Raw genomic sequence first — 11,106 nt, 5'->3', positions numbered from 1 at the left:
TGGCATGTGAGCCTTATCAGGGACACCTGGAGCTGATTGCCGCTTTTCCCCTCATTTACCGCCGTCCTCATCAGTCTTCTGTCCTACAGTAGGAACAACAAGACTCAGATGTACCTGAACTGTTTGTACCTTCAATACACATTCGGAATCAGTTTATAGCAGCCTAATAAAGTCTTATAGCCATTAAACTACATTTAATGGGCATTTACGACAACGAAAAGAGACATCAGTGCTGTCGTGGGATAGAGCTCACCCTGAAAACAATCTTTATCTCGAGACTGGTTTGTGTGTTGTTTCATTTCCTTTTCATATTGTCCAACAGAATCCGTATCTCCGCTTTTCTCCTGTTGTTTGACATCCCTCTCTGTTTTTCGGTGGAAAAACCGAGCCAAATTCAACTTCTGCCAAGTAAATATCATTCATATCATATTTGGGCACATCTTCAGTCCTGAATTCCGACCTGTAGTGCAGCCGAGAGCCAAGTCAGTCAGTACTTTAAACAAGGTGCGAGAAGCACATTTCTGGAATTATGTGAGGGGGTGTCCTGAAGGAAAAAATTTATTTATTGAAATTCTCAGATCATCTTGCGTAACCATTTCATGACAGACTTACGTTGCGTCAAAAGAGCTGTTGGAGTCTCGAAGAAGTGAGGAAGTCGATCACTAACTGGGGGAGACATTTACTCATTAAGGGTGGGGGGAAGGGCTGAAAAAGAAGAGGGAAAAGAAACATGTGTTAGTGCAACTAAACTGTGCCCAAGGCATTTGAATGCATTCAAAAAAATATATGATTTTCTGTTAATATAATGTCAAGAAGTGTAGGAAGTCTCTTCGAAGTTTTGTTAACAAACATTTGCAATGTGCTCAGAGAAACAATTAAACTTTTGCCAATTTCATTTATAGTTTACTTAATAGGCCTACCTCATATTTTTTTTTAGCACAAAGCATTGCTTGGCAAATCATTGTCATTATTTTCTATAGCACAAAATTCAAAGTACTATTTCTCACATTTTCATCATTGCAAAGATGTGGGATGCTGTGTCTGGGGTTAAAACAAAACTTCACTGGCACTGGTTCCCTCTAGTGAGACAAACTTTAACAACAGGAGAAAACCCGAAACCCTAGACTAATCCTCTCAAAAGCTCATGTTTGAAGATGAATGGCTGTTTTCAATCTAAGGTGTCTTTCCTCTCCCCATAACCCTCATGAGCTCCATCTACCCAGTGCTGGTCTAACCCAGTGCCCGGGATCCTCAGAAGTGTTGGTTCAGCACTTAATCTCACGTCTCCCTGCAAACACCTTGGCCTTATCACACATTTCCTCTGTCAGACATTTCCTGCCAACACTAGGGACAAGGATCCAATCAGGAGAATGGGAACTCTGGGAACTCTGATTATTACAACACACTTAATTGATTTTTAAAGAGGAATGTTCTTCTGGTTTCTAGTGAATGTCGGACCACCCTGGAACAGCTGATAGATGATAAAAGTACTTTTGTAAAAAAGTATGTTTTATACTTTTGTTCAAAAGTTTTTGATAAAAGTACATTCTAATATTTGCTAATTAACCTGTTAAAACATATGAATGCTTGTGAAATATACCTCAAAATTATTATCAGCATTATTTTCTAATACACCAAATAATACATTTAATACATTTGTTTTTATTTTCATATTTTACAATTACGTAGTTCCTCAAGTATTATTATTAGCATGTATGTTTTTTTCTTTTCTACAGTTATGCATCTCATGGGATACATTGCCTATTAAGAGTACACATTTATGAATAATAATAATTAAATGTTGTTAAATAATAATGTTTGGCTGTGCTTCTTATGAGATTTAACTTAACTAGAAAAATATACTGAAACCATTTAAGGGTTAATAACTGATATTTTCACATGCAAAAGTACATTTAACAAAAATAACAGCGAGATAACACACATAATGCACATGCAACACTTTTGGATAAATCCTAGATAATTTACAGCAAGGTAAAACAACAACTGCAAGTACAGTTTGAAAGCGTTTCCATAAAAATTGGCCCGTTGAATGCTTTAGTGCATTTTTCAGGGTTGGTTATCCCACTCATTTGATTCATAGATTATATTTTGATTTAAAAAAGAAATGTCAATATTTTTGTCAAACAAAAATGTTTTCCTTTTTTGTCCTCTCAAATAATCACTATCATATTAAAGCAGAGTCTCCAGGGCTACAGACTGCCATTCACAGAGATAACCTATCTATGGAGGGATTTGTGAAAGGAGCGAATATGAGACAACCAGAGGCCTCTGCCACTGAATGTCCGGCAGTGTTTCTCATTGTTTGCTGCCTCATAAGAGATAGCCAAGAGAGCCTGAGAAAACTAAAAAAACAGCACTATTTAACGGAATTCAATCTGTCCCAATAGATTTGAATCGCTAACTTACATGTCTGAGTGTAGATTCTATCTGGCTAATGAGGGGCCTGAATCCTTCTCTGTTACTTCAAAGGGGGTGAAATTCTACCTTTCTTGCAGCGAGGACCTTTGCCTGAGCTCTCGCTCTCTCTCAGGTGTGTCACTGTGCAAGCTAAAAGAGAGGGTTTCAGGCAGAGAACTTCCAAAGGACTGTTTGTTCCTAAGTTCTATGTTGAAAGCTAAATATGGGTAAATATACTGGCCAGTTTCAAAGCCTACATTTATCTTGCACTCATTTAATCCAAGATTTTCTTAATGATTAATTTACAAGCCAACCACAATATTTAAGAGGAAACTCCAATACCGTTCCTGCATTTCTATGCAGGAATGGCATTGGGCCCCTAAGCTTGCTACCAATAAGGCAATACGGTATCTTGCTTCTAAATAGTATGTACAAAAAAAATTTGTGCAATTCACATCTGCTACAAGTGTGACCACAATGGGACGTGTTTAACACCTCTGACAGCCTTCAATGTGAGAGTAATTAGCCCTAATTTCCTAACTAGAGTTAAAGTTTCCAACATTCCAAACCAAAAGAAGATTTCTTTTGCATGCTACGCTACTGAATGTGCAGCAACTTCAAATTTGACTAAAGTTGTGATTTTATTAACACAATGGAATGCATTTGATTTGACATTTATGTGAATCTGAACATCTGTATCATTTCCAACCAGGTCAGTGACCGTTAAAGTTTCTGCAAGGACTTTAACATGACGGATCAAGACCCTTAATTGTAACCTGTGACCTGCCACAATCTCCAAGCTCATTCAATAGCACTAAGTGATCAGCACCTCCAAGACAAAGACTCCAGCTGCCTGGTGTTGAAATATGCATTAGGTAAGTGTTCACTAATGGTAAATAATGCATTGGTTAGCTTAGTTCTAGTTGCAGGGAAAGCGAAGCGGAATGAATAAATGATAACACAATCTATCTGAATCGCTCTAGCGGCAGCTCACGGGTGTAAGGTCCTCAGCGCTGGACAATGCAATGTTTAAGAAAATGCTACGCTGAGGGAAAAAAGTAAATGAGTAGAAAAGAAAAATAGGGCAAGGGTTTTGTTCAAGTAGGGTCATACAAAACATCTTATTTCAAATAAATGTTGTACATATTGCAAATAGTGTAACCAGATATTTACTGAAATGATAATATTTCTTGAAGTAATGTGTTGTACCTGTATACTCTCATAAAGAAATTAATCTTTCGGTTGGCCTCAGGTGTCAGTAGGGCATTTTATCAGATGTTTTAACTCTCAGTGAAAGATATGAAGTGTATGGAGAGGAAGTGAGGAAATGAGGCCCAGGTGGCTTTAAGTAGGAGGAGACTACAAACGAAAATATTCCCAGGCCCTTTAGGATAAAGTAATCTCCCTCTAGTCAAACCCAACTGAGACTGATAAACTCAAAAGAGTGTGTAAGTGAATTTAGATTCTTTATCTTCTTTTTAAAGTCTTGCTAATGGGGTTTTGCTTCTAGCATGTATAAGTAACGTATAACCGATATTTCTGAAATACTGTTAGGAGTTGTTGGAGGAGGGTGAGCAATCCACAGTCATCCAGAGGTCACAAAAAGTAGAGCCAAGTAATGACACGGGCGGCTAATCGACGGGATGACACCAGAAGTACCTTTGCCCTCCCCAAGCAGGAGGTGGAGGTTGAATGTCACACTTGAACTGGTGTCAGTGTATGCAGGATCACTCTATCAATGACTGCCTCAGGTTACTGAGCATTACTACAGACAGAAACATATGTTCTTACCCTTGTACTAAACCAAACACACACACACACACACAAAAACTTTGTAACTTTGTAAATCAGGTGTTAAAAATGCCAATGAATAATACTAATAAATATATAAACCAAATGTTCAATATAACAATATATAGAATAAATGTATTTATTATTATTATTATTATTATTAAAGAAATAATATTAAAACTTTTCCATATTCCAAATTTTCTAAACGATAAAACGAAGTCGTAGAAAAATATTTATTATTATTATTATTATTATTATTATTATAGAAAGAAATTACATAACCACTTTTCCCATATTTTTTATTATCCAATTTGTCCAATTTTTATTTATTATTATTATTATTATTATTAGATGATAGTTAATAAAAGTGATATATACAATAAATATAAAACATTCAATGATGATGATATTATTACTATTGTTGTTGTTGTTATTCATAATTAACAAAATAATAATTGATAATATACAATATTATATTTGTATTTACTAAAATATATTTTAATATTTATTATTACATTGTTGTTACTATTGTTATTATTAATAATAAAATAAATAAAAAAATAAAATAAATATAAAACATGCAATGATAATAATAATAATAATGTTTATAATTAATTTTTAATTTATTATGATTATTATTATTGTTGTTGTTGTTATTCATAATTAATAGAATAACAATTTATATCATATTTGTGTTGTAGAATATATATTAAATATAAATGTTTATATTACATATTATTATTATTAAATCTATAATAATCCCAGATTATAAATAATAAAACTAAGATGGAAATGATCACAACACTAGCACTATTAGTGGAGTGCATCAGTAAGCACTGCTCCACAATGACAGACTGAAGAAACTGGAATCAATGCTATCCATATGTAGTCCCTGACAAACACTCTCATTAATAGAGACCAGAGCAGCTGCAAGAGACACTGTTGGTCAGTTTGCTTTCACGTCATGGTGTGTCGTCGTCTAAGAAAATAAAGCAGTTGAAGCTTAAATGTAATAAAGTTTTGCACTGCAGTTCTCTTTCCTGTTCTGCTTGTTATTCTAACTATCTGTACATTTCAAAAATATAAACAGTGTATATAGAGGAGTTTAATGAGGGTGAGGGTTCCCTCTTTTCCCTAAAACAAATAATTCCCTGCAGCTTTGATTTAACCACTTCAACAAACATCATAATAAAGTTACTCGCTGTATATTAATCAAACCATTGATTTTCAACTCCTAATCAGTAAATAAATGCACTGGAAATAGCAATGGGTTCCATTCACAGGGAACAACATGTCTAGCTTGAATGCACTTTAAGTTACCAAATACGTACATGCCCATTTCTGTCTCGACTTTTTTATGCAGTAATAGTTGCCATAACACGGCTTGACCCAAAAACATTGATCACTTGAGTGTCTAACTCCAAAAACACCTGATGAAACCACATACGAAATATCAGACATTCCACAGTTTTCATACCAGACATGTCCAACAAACATATCCTGTCCAGTACACATATTGCTGTGCATATGTACTCTGTTCCCCCTTTAATATATCAAAGTGTGCTATCCACCTGTTGCCCCAGTTTGAACACTCAGCCCTCTCAAGTTCAACAATTACACTGCAGTGAAGCAAAACTAGCAGACCACATGTCCCTCAATAGTTTCTGTGCACATTTAAGCAAAAAGAAAGATGCTCTGGAACATTGTAATCATGCAGAGAGCACAACAGAGGGAAAACGTGTGTCCAGTTTACCCTCAGGCCGCTGTGAAACACAACACTCTGTATATTCCGTTACAACGGCATTCTTTTTTCAATTACTCTTAAATGCTGAGGCCAGGTGACAGTGTGCTTACACTGGTTCAGAGCATGTGTGCCAGTGTTGTTACTGTTAACTAAAACTGTAACAGTTAATTTTTTTTTTTTAAGTAATTGGGTTGATTGGATAGGATAAACTTTATTAATCCCCAAAGGGAAATTCGCAGCAGCACACACCACACAAAATATATAATATAATATAATATAATATAATATAACGTAACGTAACGTAACATAACATAACATAACATAATAAATTAGTGCTGTCAAACGATTAATCGCATCCAAAATAAAAGTTTTTGTTTACATAATATATGTGTGTATACTGTGTATATTTATTATGTAAGGGATAATCAACGGTTTACCATGCATTAAATGCACGACATGGAGGCCAAGAACCTCGTGAAGCCTCCACGAAGTGCATTTAAAATCCTTTAATGCAATGCAAGCCGTTGATTATCATGCTTATTCCATGGTCATTTGCCAAGGTATAGACAAATTAAAACTAGTATTGCTCTTTACAGCGCAATATTTGACCGGAAGGGTAAAAATGAAAGTTATTTTTGTCAGTTATGGTTCGGTAGCTCTAGCATTCTGCCCGCATCAAATCAGACACAGAGATGAAATAGTGCGGTAAGATCACATTTATTTGAATGAATTATAGCATTTCAATTAATTATCGATCGAGAGAGAGAGAAAGAGAGAGAGAGAGAGAGAGAGATGACAGTTGTGTGTGCGCAGAGCCGATCCTCCCTATACGCAAAATACACAAGCTGCGTAGGGCCCCCGAAACACCAGGGGGCCCCCTTGCTCTCAAAGATTATTTAATTTTAGTTTCGTTTTTGAATTTGGCCAGCGGTTATGAAAACATGAATGATCATTTCTTTTAATGCGGTGCGCTGTCGCCCTTTCTACGTAAAAATCAGTCAAATCATGTAATGTGAATGTCGTACAGTCTTGCTCGAGACTAAAAAAACGAGTTGAAAGCGTACCGAGCCGCGGACGAGACACTGTTTCTCAAGCGCTCCCCCCCCTCCCCCACAGTCCCCCACACTAACAAGTGTGCATTATAACTGAGAACTACATGAACACTTTACAGTTGGTTGTGTTACTTTAAGTCATTTTCCTCAAATGCTATTGTATACCAATGTCGTATGTAACTTTAGAGACGGTCCCTAGATTTGCGAATATCGAACGCCGGGAAACGACACCTCTGGCCATTCCGTTGGGTCGTTTGGAAAGTCACAGATACTGTACGGACAATACGGCTCAGTTTTTCTATGTATCTTGCTCTGCTGATTGGCAAAAGTGACTTTACGTAGGCTATACTGGATTTACACCATGCATTTCCTTTTAGAGGGAAAGCCACACCCCCAACTATGACACGACCTGACCAAGTCCATGGTTGACACCCTCTCATTAGCATGTTGTGCAGAGGAAAAATAAATGTGGAACTACATTCAAAAAATAAATGAGTGATTAAAAGAAAATAGCTAGGATGAGTTCAGCATTTCCTTAAACATTTTCTATTTGCCCACCAATTTATTTTATTTATTTACTTTCATCACACGTTTAATTCTTTATATACGTACTTAAACAAGAATAAGTGTATTTATACACACATTTATTTATTTATTTGCGTATTTATTTATTTTTAATTTCTGCAGGTTTGGTCCTCCATACCCTGGAAACCTGGATATGAAATGTTGTGAGAATTGGCCACAGTTTCATATGCTGCTATTAATTAATTTTTGCTTAGATCTCAGATACATGGTTTTCTTTTTTTTTTTTTTTCAAGGACAAAATGGAAAATGGAAAACATAATTTTTCAAACTCCACCTGTTCATCAAATCTGTGCTATATATAGTGCTATACTTGTATGAAAATCCTCAAAACTGTGCAACTATAATCAAGGAAGTTATAATTTACCATTGAAACAACTGTAACCGCAGCATTCAAATGTGGCTTCATTTTCCCAATCTGCTTGGACCTCAATGATTGTGGCTTGCAGCTATATTTTGATACTGATTTAGACCATATATCACACATATCATCCACTAAATATATCTTCTCGTGATGAGCGAGATAAGAAGAGGACAAGTTCTCCATATGGCGCAAATATCCTTTATGATGTTCATACGTATGCCACATGTCACTCCTCTATGGAATGAACCGACAGACACGAGCCACGCAGGACTGAAGCTGAGAGCCGCTTCCATGAAACCATAATGAGCGTAAGGAGGCATCAACACGTTTTGATTACTAGAGCAATTTCCTCATCTCTAATGTGGGAAGGGGGTTGATCCTACTAAGCCACCAAAAAAACAATAAGACGCAGTCATAAAATTGATAACTTCCTCATTAATTTTGCATTAAGCTGACAAGTTCCTCATGAAATGAATTATGAGTCAAGAACATCCGATATCAGATGTTGTGCACCTCTATTGATATCGATGAGTGATTGTAACAAAGCTTGAGTCAGAAGGTCTCCTGTGGTGTTCTCACCCAAAACTTCCTCTTAACTGCGAGACATGCTTGACAAACACACTCACTATTCTGTTAATAAACTGTAATTAACCTGTTTGCTCATGTCTTGGTTTGGTCCGTCTTAGTCATACGTTCTCATCCAGGTAGAAGGGTCTCAAATGAGCCTCTACTGGTCACAAGAATCAAAGTATGCCTGACTCTTAAAGAATGTGAACGAAGATGAAAGCAGCTGTAAAGTTTTATGATTCTCGCCAAGCGCATGCACGTTTTCAACACCACGTCACGCGTACAGCCGAACTCTTGCACAGAGATTTCAGATTCACAGCTACAGTGAAGTAAAAGTTATAAAAACATATAAATAGTGAAACTGAAATGACAAATTCAAAATCCAAAAAGAAAATTCTGTCTTCGTTAACTGCTGTACTAGTGTATTTTTTTCAATGGAAGTCAAAAGGGAAAATGTTGTCCATTCGTTGTAATTGAATGGAAAAGTGCAACCAGCTCTTCAAAATGTCTAATTTCTAGACAGAAAATCAGGATGAGTGAATTGTCATTTTTGTGTGAACTTTCCCTGTAATGAATTACGCACCGGTACAACAGTCAGTCCTGCCCCAGAGTCAGCAGAAGTGAAGGAAATCATCTCAGGCATGTCTGCAGGCTTTGGTCACACCATTAGTTTCAAAGTATTGCTCTGGATTCCTCTCATGCATCTTGTATTTCTTCTATAGTGCATTCAGGAGATTTGCTTTCGTCTGGAATAATAAAAACACAGCAAACACTCATCGTCAGCATTTTAGCAATAGTTTCCATTGATTTCCATTCCAATTGCACTTTCAACACATTAGCAGCCCGTTCACATTAAAATACGAGAGTTATGAGGAATATTTGCAGCAGTAGAAAAACATATTATGTGTCCTTTAAACGCAAAATATTGATTAAAACTATATGTGAAAATAAAATATGTGAGTGTGCAGATATTCCTGACTTTAAAAAATAAAGATAAAAAACGACCAAGAATTGTACTAGCTTGTCGCAAAGCATGGCAGAAAATCTTGCAGACTATATTGTCTAATTAATATAGCCTATTTTATTAATATATTTTTTACAATTTAAAATAACTGTTTTCTATTGTTATATATTTTAAAATGTAATTCATTCCTGTGATGGAAAAGCTGAATTTTTAGCATCATTACTCCAGTCTTCAGTGTCACATGATCCTTCAGAAATCATTCTAATATGCTGATTTGCAACTAAAGAAACAATTCTTTAATTTCATCAAAGTTTAAAACAGTTGTGCTGCTTAATATTTTTGTGAAAACTGTGATGGTATATATACATCTTTACTGTAATTTTTGCTAAATTTAATGCTGAATAAAATTATTATATGTTTAAATGGCTTCACACACTGAGCTAATAAGTGAGACAGTGGCCTCTCCGGATGAGAATAGCTCATATTTTATAGACAATAAATGTTAAGCCACTTGGAGTGAATGATCTAAAGCCATGGGAAAGAACTGATGCTGAAGCAGAGAAGGTCTGATGTTATGACATACTATTACAGCACACTTGTAAGTCTCAGTAATCATAACCACAAGCAGAGCTGCTTTCATACCTATAAATGGTGAGAGTGCCAGCTGCTTCACCTACACAGAAACCGTAAAGCACAGACCTCTATTTCTGGAGGAAAACAGCATTCAGGCTGCTGGACTGTCTCAGACAGACAGGATTGTTACTCATCCAGACAGGCCTTTACTCCCCGAGCGCTGTGAACATTACTCTAGAGAGGCTCCCTCAATCTCATCCCGCCCCAGTGTTGACATTCTCTGCCTGGTACTGTCAAAGAAGAGCCTTCAGCGCAACCAGCAACTCATATGCTGAAGTATAATGAACCACTGTCTGTGAGAACTTCATGAGAGCATCAGGAGATAGAAGCTGCAGATAGATTTCCATTGCTCTGCGCATCTGTGACTCCCTTTCCTGAACTTCACCTCCTCGCCGTGCATCTGTTCTGTCACTTTACAATGCTGAGGGTTTATGGCTCCTGTGACCTGTGCTCATCATGTCGATAAATCCACACAGATTGACTGGTGGGCGACCACACCGGTGTTATCAGTTGTAACACTTTACAATAACTTCTCATTTGTTAACATTAGTTATTAGCTAACGTACCAACAATGAGCAATATATATTTTTACAGCATTTAGTAATCTTTGTTAATGTTTGTTAATAAAAATATAGTTGTTCATTGTTTGTTCACAGGGCATTAACTACACTCTAAAAAATGCTGGGTTAAATAAATCTCAGCACTGGGTTAAAAAGGGACAACCCCAGCTATTGGGTTGTTTTGACCCAGCGGTTGGGTTCAAAACAACCCAACCGCTGGGTCAAAACATTTAACCCATATTTAACCCAGCATTTTTTAGAGTGTAAGGTTAACTTGTTGAAATGTTGAAATTAAAGGGGTCATATGATGCGATTTCAATTTTTCCTTTCTCTTTGGAGCTCTTGGTAAATTAAGAAGATCTGTAAAGTTGCAAAGACTAAAGTCTCAAATCCAAAGAGATATTCTTTATAAAAGTTAAGAGTCAACCACG

The sequence above is a fragment of the Sinocyclocheilus rhinocerous genome, unplaced genomic scaffold (genome assembly GCF_001515625.1).
Source record: "Sinocyclocheilus rhinocerous isolate Xijiao unplaced genomic scaffold, SAMN03320098_v1.1 scaffold1405, whole genome shotgun sequence".
NCBI classification, from domain to species: domain Eukaryota; kingdom Metazoa; phylum Chordata; class Actinopteri; order Cypriniformes; family Cyprinidae; genus Sinocyclocheilus; species Sinocyclocheilus rhinocerous.
Note: the sequence above shows the minus strand (reverse complement) of the source record.